This window comes from Ursus maritimus, unplaced genomic scaffold (assembly GCF_017311325.1).
Source record: "Ursus maritimus isolate PB19 unplaced genomic scaffold, ASM1731132v1 scaffold_24, whole genome shotgun sequence".
NCBI classification, from domain to species: domain Eukaryota; kingdom Metazoa; phylum Chordata; class Mammalia; order Carnivora; family Ursidae; genus Ursus; species Ursus maritimus.
The window spans coordinates 44,269,849-44,282,869 of NW_024424897.1; the positions used below are offsets into that span (position 1 = coordinate 44,269,849).

Consider the following 13,021-nt stretch of genomic DNA (forward strand, 5'->3'; position numbering starts at 1 on the left):
AAAAGTGTTTTTCAAATTTGTGTTTACAAAGACCCATAATAAGAAATATCTTTTAACCTATGATTCAGTACGATGCATCTGTGTATGTAAATATTGAAATTTCACAAAACATTACTACGTATGAGTTAATATCAAACATTTTATTAATACTTAAATACAATATAGAAAAGTCTCAAATAACATAAAAAGGAAAATTAGAAAAGATTTTATTCAATTTAAGAGGTGTGCTTGGGGCACCTGGGTGGCTCAGTTGGTTAAGAGTCCCAACTCTTGATTTCAGCTCGGGTCACGACCTCAGGGCCCTGGGATCAAGCCCTGCGTTGGGTTCTGGGATCAGCACAGAGTCTGCTTGTCTCTCTCCTTCTGCCCCCCCGCCCCCTGCCACTGGCACTCTCTCTTTAAAATAAATAAATAAAATCTTCAAAAGGTGTGCTTGCCTGTTCTAAATTTATTCCAGTCCAAAACATGATGAGGACCATACCCCATGCATGTCTGGTGCACCAAAGAGCCTGTTCTTTTTTTTTTTTTTTTAATTAGGTTAACCCTGAAAGATCCTAGTTCAAACAAAAAGATTGTGGTGAATAATAATAACAGCAAAGCTCTTCTTGCCTAACAATGGATATTCTTTATCTTAATTCAAAATGATGATAAATTCAATGTTGTGTAATTGTTCTTTAGGGCAATTAAGAACTGAGCAGCAATAATTCATTCTTTTCTTTAGGCACCAAGTTAACTCAGTAATTGATTCAAAGTTTTGAAAAGCAAATGGATGTTCTATCTTTTTTTTTTTTAATATTTCAAATTTTCTTCTGGAACAGTATGATAAAAAATTTGAGGAAGTGAGATAAAACAATTTTTCTAATTAATTTTTATGGTAGTAAAATACACATGGCAAAATTTACATTTCAGCCATTTTTAGGTGCACAGTTCAGTGGCATTAAGTACATTCACAACATTGTACAATCACCACCACCATCCATTTCCAGAACTTTGTCGCCATCCCAAACTGAAACTCTTACTCATTAAAAGATAACTCCCCATTCCTCCGCCTTCCTAGCCCCTGGTAACCTCTATTCTATGTTCGGTCTCTATGAATTTGTCTATTCTAGATACGTCAGGTAAGCGGAATCATATAATATTTATCCTTTTATGCCTGGCTTATTTCACTTAGCATACTATTCCCCAGACTCATCCATATTGTAGCATGTACCAGAACTTCATCTCCTTTTATGGATGCATTATAATCTATTTTATGTATATGCCAAATTTTGTTTATCCATTCATCTGTGGATGGACATTTGGGTTGCTTCCATTTTTGGCTATTGGGAAAAATACTGCCATGAACATCGGTGTGCAAATATCTGTTAAAGTTCTGTTTTCAATTCTTTGGGGTATAAATGCAAAAGGGTGTTGCTGGATCATATAGTAATTCTAGATTTAAATTTTTTTAAAGATTTTATTTACTTATTAGAGAGAGAGAGAGAGAACCAGCTGGGCGAGAGGGAGAGGGAGAAACAGACACCCCACTGAGCAGGGGCCCAATGTGGGGCTCAATCCCAGGACCCTGGGATCATGACCCAAGCTGAAGGCAGACGATTAACCAACTGAGCCACCCAGGCGCTCCTCTAGCTCTAATTTTTTGAGGAATTATACTGTTCCCCATAGTGGCTGTACCTTTTACATTCTCACCAGCAATGCACAAAGACTCCAGTTTCTCCACATCCTCACTGACACGTGCTTTTTCTGTTTTTTTTCCCCTAGTAGCCATCCTAATGAATGTGAGGTGCCATCTCATTGTAGTTTTGATTTGCATTTCCCTAGTGATTGGTGATGTTAAGAGCACCTTCTCATGTGCTTTTTGGCCATTTATATATCCTTTTTGGAGAAATGTCTATTCAAGTCCTTTGCCCATTTTTTAAAAGGTTTTTTAAATTTATTCATTTGAGAGAGAGAGTGAGTGAGAGCACAAGCAGTGCGGAGGGTCAGAGGGAGAGGGAGAAGCAGACTCCACGCTGAGCAGGGGGCCCGATATGAGGCTTGATCCCAGGACCCCGGGATCATGACCTGAGCTAGAGGCAGACTGAGCCACCCAGGTACCCCTTTTGCCCATTTTTAAATCAGGTTGTTTGTTCTCTTGCTGTTGTTCTCTATATATTCTAAATATTAATCCCTTATCAGATATGTGATTTGCCAATATTTTCTCCCATTCTGTGGGTTGCCTTTTTTAAAAATCTTTTTTATTTATTTATTTATTTTTTAGTAATCTCTCTGCCTACTGTGGGGCTTGAACTTACAACCCTGACATCAAGAGTCACATGCTCCACCGACTAAGCCAGTCAGGTGCCCCTCTGTAGGCTGCCTTTTTACTCTGCTGATATTATCTTTTTATGCACAAAGTGTTCTAATTTTCACGAAGCCCGATTTGTCTATTATTTCTTTTGTTGCCAGTGTCTTTGGTGTTATATCCAAGAAAATATTGCCAGCCGATGTCATAAGCTTTTGCCTTAGGTTTTCTTCTAAAAGTTTTATAGTTTTAGCGCTGAAGTTTAGGTCCTTGGGCTATTCTGAATTAGCTTTTGTATGTGGAATAAGGTAAAGGTCCAATTCATTCTTTTCATGTGCATTCTAATTAGGGAGCAGACAGAAAGAACCAAGTTTCTTCTTCTTCTTCCAGTCTTGCCTTTTCTCTCTAGACTCCTACAGAGGGAAAACCTCTCATGGAGTAAACTGGCAAAGCATCAAGTTCCAGCCTCAGCAGAGAGTACAGAGGATTGAGACTGGAGCTGAGAAACAATAGCTTATTAACTCCCATACAACCATATATACATGCTTTTTCCTGAACCATTTGAATGTAAGTACAATCATCATGAAAGTTCACCTCTAAGCATTTCAGTAGGCCTCTGCTAAGAATAAGAACGTTTTATACCTTCATATCACACACTATCATTATCACACCTAAAAAAATTAACACTAATTCAAATATTTAAATTTAAAACTTCCCAATTATTCCTAAGATATCTTTTATGTTCTTCCTTTTGCCCCGCCCTGATCCAGGATCAAAGTTTTGTTTTGTTTTGTTTTTATTTTATTTATTTATTTTAGAGATAGAGCAAGTGGGGGGAAGAGCAGAGGGAGAGGGACAAGCAGACTCTGTGCTGAGCGCAGAGCCCGAGGTGGGGCTCAATCCTAGTGAATAAGGAAGGGGTTAAGTTATAGGCAGGGAGGGGTAGGGGGCCCCTGGCTGGGCTCTGAAACTATTCCTGGCAGGCAGAAGCGCTAAGCCAGCCTAAACGAGAGATCAAGAAACACATCACCTGGCCTCCGATGTTGGTGGCTACTGTGCAATCATATCGCCAAACCAAACCTCCAAGAATTAAGTCACTGAGGGTATTACCAATAGTCCTTGCTCAAACCAAGACCGGCACAAGAATCTCAAGGCACAAGCTTCCCAGTCAGTTCTCAATAAAAGGCTGCCGCTAAAAGCCCTCAGTGGCAGCCCATCCGGGACCCCTCTCAACTCTAGAGAGCCTCTTCTTTCCTTTCGGCTCTCACCTTCGCTTAATAAACTTTCACTTCGGGGCGCCTGGGTGGCTCAGTTGTTAAGTGTCTGCCTTCGACTCAGGGCGTGATCCCGGTGTCCTGGGATCGAGCCCCACATCAGGCTCCTCCACTGGAAGCCTGCTTCTTCCTCTCCCACTCCCCCTGCTTGTGCTCCCTCTCTCGCTGGCTGTCTCTGTCAAATAAATAAATAAAATCCTAAAACAAACAAACTTTCACTTCACTTCAACCTTTTGTGTCCATGAGATTCATTCTTTGAGTCTGTGAGACAAGAACCCTGTAATCCTGTGACACTAGGACCCTGAGATCGTGACCTGAGCTGAAATCAAGAGTCCGTGTCGTTGAAATGACTGAGCCACCCAGGCGCCCCAAGGATCAAAGTTTTAATGTACTACATTTAGTTGTTATTTCTCTTCAGTCTCTTGAGATAGTCTGATAATTTGTTTTTCATGACTGACTTTTTTGAAGACTCAAGGCCAGGAAATATTCCACACTCTGGTTTTGTCTCATTGCTTCCTCATGATTAGGATCAGATTAAACAATTCTTGTCAAGGAAATTAGTACATAGTTAAATCTGTATACTTGTATTGCTTCAAGTCAGGAGACATTATAATGTCAAGTAGTCCCCACTGGAGGCTAAGTTTGGTCGCTTGGTTGAAGTGGTGACTGTGGATCTCTCCAATGCAAAGATACCTTTCCCCTTGCACTTAATAAGTAATTTACGGGCTGTACTTTGAGACCATGTAAATAACTTGTTCCAACAGTGTTTCTTCTAATGGTTTGAACATCCATTGATGCCCATTGCCACAATCAGTTATTATCCTGGGTTAAAAAATGGTGATTTTCTGGGGCGCCTGGGTGGCACAGCGGTTAAGCGTCTGCCTTCGGCTCAGGGCGTGATCCCGGCGTTGTGGGATCGAGCCCCACATCAGGCTCCTCCGCTATGAGCCTGCTTCTTCCTCTCCCACTCCCCCTGCCTGTGTTCCCTCTCTTGCTGGCTGTCTCTATCTCTGTCAAATAAATAAATAAAATCTTTAAAAAAAAATGGTGATTTTCTAGTTCTATCATTATTTCTAAATTTATTAATTGGCATTCTTCTGTAAAGACAAATGCTTCCTCCTTTCTTTTGCTTATTTATGTCTTTGAGTAAAATAATTCAATGTTAGAAACTATTATTATAATACATTTTGATGCTCCATTTGTCCTAAATTTGGCCAGTGGGAACGGAACCTCTTCAGTTTGGCTCTTATGTTCTTTTTTTATATAAATCCATTAAACTTTTGAGTGCTTCCTTGCTTTCTGGTACCACAAGGTATGCCAGTTCAATCAGTACAAAATCAAAACAAACAGTGTGGAGAATGAGTCTGTTTAGGATTTCCCAGGACACTGTGAGATATTATTAATTGTGGGGGAGGGTCACCTGCCTCAAAAGAACTTCGATACTGATAAAAGCTACCTATTTTGGGAAAACATTCCTCAAAGACTGTAAATCAGCAAGAAAGAAAAGGATATGCCTGGCTTTAAACTTTAAAGGCCCAATTCACACTTTTACTTAATGGGCATGCATATAGAGATTAGAAGTTTAAATGTTTTGGTCACTAGATTATGACTGAATAGTTTTACAAACAAGTCTACAGAGCTAACTTGTTCTAAGTAAAGCAGTCTGGGGACGAAGCAGTGAGAGATATAAGGAAAAAATTAAAATGGAGGTAATTATTAACTTCAGGGAAAACAAGAGTTGTACAAGAAGTGAAATGTAATTCGAAGTCTACTTCGTGGTTCATAGGAGTAGTACTTACATGGCTATTTGTTTAACCAGTATATTCTACTGATTATATTACATTATAAACTATAATATAGTTATGAGGATGAGGCAAAAACAAAGTATATACACATAATTTGGAGTTAAGAGAGCAAAATTTGACATCTAAAGCTAAAAATTCAAAGAATAGCAGTATTAGCATACTGTTTAGTAATATGAAATTAAATACCAGAAGACAGTTAAAGCAGCATCCTCTGGGGAATAGGAACGGGGAAGAATGAGACAAAGGGTGGCTGTTTTTCTTTATAAGAGCTGAAGTACTATTTGACTTCTTGCACTATGTGTATATTATTCTGATAAAAAATTCAACTAAAAATGGAAAATATTTCCATTTATTTAATTTTTTTAAAAAAGATTTTATTTATTTGTCAGAGCAAGAAGGTGAGCAAGCACAAGCAGGGGGAGGAGTGGCAGGCAGAGGGAGACGCAGGCTCCCCACTGAGCAGGGAGCCCTAGGCGGGACTCGATCCCAGGACCGTGAGATCATGATCTGACCCGAAGGCAGCCACTTAACCAACTGAGCCATCCAGGCGTCCCAAAAATATTTCCATTTAATAAGGCACCTAGTCTACATATTTTTACAGGATTTTTCCACTAGCCTTTAAGAATCAAATGATCCCTACATTATAAGAACTATTTCAGAGCATAGAAAAAATGGGAAGCTCTTCAATTCATGCTACAAAGCCACCATAACCCAAATACTAAGAGTTGACAGAGCAAAAACACACACACACACAAAAGAACATGTAAACTAATATAATTAATGAACACAGATATAAAATTAAAAAATAATATTAGAAAATTGAATCAAGGGGCGCCTGGGTGGCACAGCGGTTAAGCGTCTGCCTTCGGCTCAGGGCGTGATCCCGGCGTTATGGGATCGAGCCCCGCATCGGGCTCCTCCGCTGGGAGCCTGCTTCTTCCTCTCCCACTCCCCCTGCTTGTGTTCCCTCTCTCACTGGCTGTCTCTATCTCTGTTGAATAAATAAATAAAATCTTAAAAAAAAAAAAAAGAAAGAAAATTGAATCAAGCCATGTATTAAAAGAATGATGGATAATAGAGTTTATCTTCAAAACAGTTCAACTTCAGTAAATCTACAAATGTAAATCCTATAGTAACAGGTTAAAGGAGAAAAAGAAAATGACTGTTATACCGAAATATATAAAAGAAAAAGTATCTGATAAAATTCAATACTTATTTATGATAGAATGTAGGCAACTTTCCTTAAACCGAAAAAGGGTATGTACTATAAACCTATGGTAAATGTCCTAAATGGCCGTTACTATTCAATATTGCACTGGAGATCTAACTAATGCTATGATAATCACAAGATAAAGTAAGGGGTAAAAATATTAGAAAAGAAGATTACTATTTGCAGATATAGCTATTTACCTAAAAATTCCAAGTGAACTGGCAAAAGAACAATAAAATAATGTGAAAATACGGTTAGGTGGCCAATTGTAAGATGAGAAAAACATTCCTGTATTTTATTTATACCACCAATCATCAGTTCTAGAATATAATTGGGGGAGAAAAAGTCTTATTCATAATAATAACAAAAACTTACAATAAGTAAGAATAAACCTAAGAGGGAATGTGCAAGACTTATACAAGGAAAACAATAAAACTTTACTTAAGGATATAAAAGAAGTTCTAAACAAATGGCAAATGACAGACCCTTTACTTGGATGAGGAAATTTAATATTGTCAAGATGTCGAGTCTGCCTAAATGAATCTATAAATTCAACAGAATCCCCATCAAAAACCCAACATTTTTTATGGAACTTGACAAGCCAACAAAAGTTACAAAGGGAAAATGTACAGAGAATAGCCAAGACATTCTGAAAAAGAATGAGTGTATGTGTGGGAACTTGGCCTAACAGGCAGCAAAGCGACACCTATACTAGACTTCCATGCTTTCAAATGCTCCTTCCTTCTACTTCTGGTAACAGAATCTCAGGGAGAAAACCATTTCTTGTGGTTGAAGTAGGGAAGACCCCAAAGCCACAAAAGGGCTGAGCACGTGCTATAGGCCCGGCCAATCAGAAAAGCCCCAAACTTTTGGTTGAAGGGATTCACCAGGCAGTCAAAATCAGGTTGATTGGAGTCCAATCCAGACCTTTTCTGCCAAAACTCTCAGGAATGATGGCCTCTTTTCTTGTGGTTTCTTGTGGTTCAGGATGTGCCCTAGGCTACCAATGTTTATCACACCCATCAAGTGTAGAGTTTGTCTGAGAGACGAGGAGATACAGAATCTGATGCCATCTGAGGCCCTGGATTCAACAGTGCTTGAAAACAGATCTGCCTTTGGATATCCTAGTTTCATAGTGCATAAATTTCCTAATTTGAGCTAGGTTTCTTTCACTTGAAACTGACAGAATTCTGATACTATAAAGTCACAGTAAAAACCCTTTGGTTTTGGCATAGAAATAGAGTCTAGATGCAAATTTATGAGTTAAGTGTGAATTTAATTTTTAATAAATACAGTATTTTGAAGCACTAAGGAAAGAATGGACTATTCAATAAATGCTGAAGAAAAATTATCTGAAAAAAAGTTAGAACACTCTCTCATATCATATACAAAAATAAACTCCAGGGATGCCTGGATGGCTCAATCAGTTAAGCATCTACCTTCGGCTCAGGTCATGATCCCAGGGTTCTGGGATTGAGTCCTATGTTGGGCTCTTTGCTTCTCCCTCTGCCTGCCGCCCCCCTCCCCCCGCTTGTGCTCGTTCTCTCTCTCTGACAAATGAATAAAATCTTAAAAAAAAAAAAATCATTCACTGCCACATTGTTTCTAACAGTAAGAATACAACTGGAAGTAATATAATTGCCCCTCAACAGGGAAAGAATAACTACATTATGGCATAACTCTACAAGTATATCACAGGGTTGCCAGAAAGATCAAGGTGTGACATTGGAGAACACATCCTGGAACAAAGCACATAATATAGTCTAACAGGATAAAGAAACAGATATGAGCATATTTATTTACAATTGTATGAGAATACATAAAAAGAACTAGAAAACTCCAATAAACGGTGGTTATGTCTGTGGAACTGAATGAGAAGAATAAAGGAGACTCTTTCCTGTTAAACTTCATTAAATATCATTTCAAATCCAATGAGAATGTATTTCTATCCTGTGAACATTTGTGAAAAAGAAAACTAATAAGCAGACCAAAAAACCCACAAAAAACCAAACCCCAAACCCAACTATTACCCTAACTGTACCTAGTCAGTACCCGAACTGCCAAGGCTCAACGCTGTGCTCACTATGTTTCAACAAAAACACGAGCCCCTCGCTACGTGTGAGACACTATTGACAGCTGCCCGCACAAAGGTAAAGATGTTAACGTTGAACTTGAAAGGTATGCGTTTATATATCTGTATATATATGAAGCTCTCATTTATGTGTCATATTGAGCATTAATATGTGCCAGTTGGTAAAGAGCTTTATACCTATTTCCAAACTGTCATTTGATCAGTATTTATTAAATACCCAGGTTTTTGTTTTGTTTTGGACACAGCACTGCTCTTGTCTACAGAAAGACAGACACAGACAAGATCTTTGCCTTCGTGAGGTTTATAGTTTAGTAGTGAAGAGACAGAAAGCAAATGATTACACAAATATAGAAAGGAAAGCTACGTAGTGTTGTAAACGTATAAAAAACAAAGGTGAGCCAGCTGGGACTTAGGGAAGGCCTTCCTGAGGAAAGATCTGGCTGACCCTGAAGGATGAGCAGAATTTAATTCGCGTGTGCAGGAGGAGAGAGAAGCCAGGAAAAGCATTTCAGGCAGAATACAGGGAGCAAGGCCACGTGGCAAGAAGCAGAGTGCACATCAAGAACTGAAAGAAGGCCCATGTGCTGAGAACAGGAGTGGGGTGAAAAGAGGAGACAAAGGAGACAGGCAGTGGGCTGACTGCAATGTCTTGCTGGCTGTATTGAGAAATTTAGTCTTTCTTATAAGAACAAAAAAAGACTCCTGAAAGATTTTAAGTGAGAGCAATAGAATCTGATTTCTGTTTTGAAAAATGATTCCTGTTGGGGTGTAGGAATAGTTTGGTGGGAGGCAAGTGTGCCTCTGGGAAACCAAATAGTCATGGTCTAACTACTGATAGTAGTGTGGATTAGGGAGGTCAAGGGAGCGCATTGGTTTTTTGTCACTGCTGTAACAAATTTCCACAAAATTAGTGGCTTACAACAAGCAAAAATGTGTCAGTTCTGTCACGGGGCTGTAACAAATTTCCACAAAATTAGTGGCTTACAACAAGCAAAAATGTGTCAGTTCTGTCACGGGGCTCAACGGGCTAAAATCAAGGTGTTGGTAAAGATGTGCTGCTTTCCAGAGGCTTCAGGGGAGAATCTGTTTTCTCACCATTTCCAGTCTCCAGAGGCTGACTATATTCTCTGGCTTGTGGCTCCCTTTCTCTACCTTCAAAACCGGCAATGCTGCGTCTCTCTGACAATTCTTCCACTAGTTCTGTCTCCCTCTAACACTTCTGCCTCCTTTCTCCACTTCTAAGGGTTCTTGCGATTATATTGGGCTCACAGGGATAACCCAGGCTACTCTGCCTATCTCAAACTTGGCTCATTGGCAACCTTAATTCCATCTGCAAACTTAATTTCTCTCTGCCACGTAACCTAACACATTTGTAAGTTGTAGGGATTAGGATGCAGAGAACATTGGAATGTATACCTACCACATAGAAAAGGGGGAGAATTAACTTGATTTTATTATAAAACTCAAAATTTTAAATATATGTTTCATGGTTATCCTGGGATTACAAAATGAATCCCTGATTTATTTACCATCTTCAGTTAGTACTTTTGCCATTTCCCAGGCTGTACAGAAGAACCTTAAAACAATTTACCTCCTTTTGCCCATTTTCCTATTTGTCTATTATCATGCCTCACTTCTAAATGTTCTAAGTCCCATAATAATAATAATAAAACTAAGTAATAATAAAACTATTGTTTTATTAACATCTAAGTAATAATAAAACATTATTACTATCATTATTTTAAATAATGATTTTAAAAATATTTAGTCACATATTTATCTTTTCTAGTACCTTGCATTATTTCTGCAACTGCATGCTTCTATGTGGGATGATTTGTGTGTGTGTGTTTTCCCACAGAGCGATTCTATTGGTTTAAGATGAGCTGCGTATGAGGTAATAAAGCCATCTGGAGGGGCAGGGGTGGGAAGGCGCAGAGTTCATGGCCCATGTCCTCTGTCCAGAGTTGTGTCCCCAGTTTTGGCATCTCTGGTCAGGCAGGGCTGGCTTCTCCACAGATCCCAGAGCAGACAAGTGGGGTGGGGGAGGGACAGTGGGGGAGCCCAGAGAAAGAGACAGAAACAGAATACAGTATGGCAGGTAGAGCAAAGGGAAAGCGATCTGAACAACAGGATTCTGGGTGTATGGTTTGTGTGTGAGAGAAAGGGAGAGAAAAAAGACTGGAAAAAAAGGAGAAAAGGGGGAGAGAGAGACCCCATTCTCCCTGCCATGTAGTCAGCACCCGCAGCACTGAGAGAGTCTCGTTGGGGAAGGGATGACCCCATTTGCCCTTCTCTGTCTTGTGCTTCTCCTGTGTTTGGGGTTTGTCCTCTGGATGCCTGTGTCCTCTTCACGAGTCGCCTTGTGCGCCCCCATCCCTGTGGCCCTGAGGGGCAAGATCAGGTGGAAGTGTCAGAGTGAACGCTCTGGTCCATCTGTCGGAGATGTCACTGAGGAGGGGGTTACAGCCTCCTGCCAGCCACCATTTGCCCTCATTTCCCGAGGGCTGTACATCTGGCCTCCCTCAAGGTTGTCCCCCTAGCCCCCTGGCCCCACTGAGTGTCGGAGCGATTCCACCTGGGAAGCAGAGTGGGAATCTCCGCTGAGCCCGGGCATCCCTAGACACGTCTCCGGATCCTGAGAGTTTGAAAGAGCCGCCAGAGCCTGCAGAGGAAGGGGGTGTCGGGGAGCTGGTGCGGCTGTGGCCCCCCTGGGTGACTGACACGGCCGTTTTGACGGCATAGATGTTTGCCTCCTCTTGGAACTTTCCAATATTTTTCTTATAGCGAATGCGCTTGTTGCCAAACCAGTTGGAGACCGGAGAGACAGTGCTGCCGCGCTTCTTGGCAAGCCCCTCCTTAGCCTCCTCACTAAGATAGGCCTTACTCAGGTGGGAGCAGAAATACTCGTTGAGGACCTCAGTGGCCTGTTTGCTCAAGCTGCGGCGTTTTCGTCTGGCATCCAAGAAGCGGGAGCGCAGGATCATGACGGCTCACAGGTGCTCTGCTTGAGCTGCATCTGGATGGCGCTGAACTCCCGACGGATGATGCCCACCATGCGCTCCCTCTCCTTGGGGGCCACGGGGGCCGAGTGCGGCTCTGCTCCCGCAGCGGGTTCGCGCCGTGCGCTCGTTACACGCCCGCTCATACTTCTCCAGCTCCGAGTGGTAGATGCGGCCGATCTGGGCAAGTCGGCTGCGATAGTCGGACTGTTCGATGTTGTCAGGGGACACGCCGCCCCCGGAGGCTGCAGCGGCTGCACTGGCTGCGGCTGCGCCCCGCCCCCCTCCTCAGGCCCAGCCACACCCTCTCTCGGAAGCATGTTGTCAGGCGCATCAGCTGTGGGTCCACCGGCTCCTCTTGCGAGCTTCGAAGGCTGAGGCCGGTTTTCTCCTTGATTTCACACAGGACACTAAAGAGAGCAGGCTTCATGCGGTGGTTGTTAAGGGCGTGTTTCTCGGCCTGGGCCTCGTCCAGGCTCTGGTCGGTGATGGTCATTATCTGCTGCATAATGTCCCCGATGTCTTGCTTCCCTTGGCCTCCTAAAACAGCGGTTATTTGACGTAATATCTGTCAGGGAAAAATAATAGAGACCATTTAAACGTTGAATAACAGAGAAATACGTAAGCCAATTTTTGTCCTTTAATTTGTTGAAATATTGCATGGTTAGTAGGCATAATGGTTAAAAGACTGCGTAGCAGTTTAGGACAACGACGACACCCGTACAACAACGTGGACCGACTGCATGAACACAGACCCTCCCCCATGACCTACCGGAGTAGAGAACGGGAAGTCACATTCAACATCGCTTTGGCCCTTGGGGGGGGGTGTATGAGAGAGAGAGAGAGAGAGAGAGAAAGAGAGGAGGGAGGAGGGGGGAGCCGGGGGAAGGGAGCCGGGGAAGAAGAGCTGGGATGATTTTTGTTTAACCTGAGGAGATTCCTTCAGTTATTTCTTGAGGCTCTGATCTGCAGAAGATGGTCTCTCAGAATTTTTTTTTTGGCCTGAAAATACCTTCATTTTGCATTCATTTTTGAAAGGTATTTTATTACCTTTTATTTTTAATTTTTATTAAAAATTTTTTTAATGTAATCTCTACCCCCAACATGGGGGTCAAACCCTGAGATTAAGAGTCACAAACTCTTCCAACTGAGCCAGCCAGGTGCCCCACATGTCTAGTAATCATTTGGTGTATTCCTGACTGTGCACAGAAGACAAGAAGACATCTTCCATTGTCAAAGTCTCCCCTCTCCTATGTTAAGGCAGATGGGATGAGGGACTGGCCAACCTTCACGTAATTGAAAATTGAGTTGAATCAGGGTTGGGCTACTATTTTTTTGTTTCTCTTATTTTTTTTAA

General features: G+C 41.5%; 1 protein-coding gene and 1 pseudogene across 2 annotated transcripts in view; both read right to left on the reverse strand.

Moving 5' to 3' along the window:
- The window catches only part of SMYD4 (SET and MYND domain containing 4), a 67,354-nt gene that overhangs the window by 47,071 nt on the left and 7,262 nt on the right, over positions 1–13,021 (reverse strand). The window lies entirely within an intron of this gene.
- Positions 10,490–12,199, reverse strand: LOC103667161 (annotated as a pseudogene).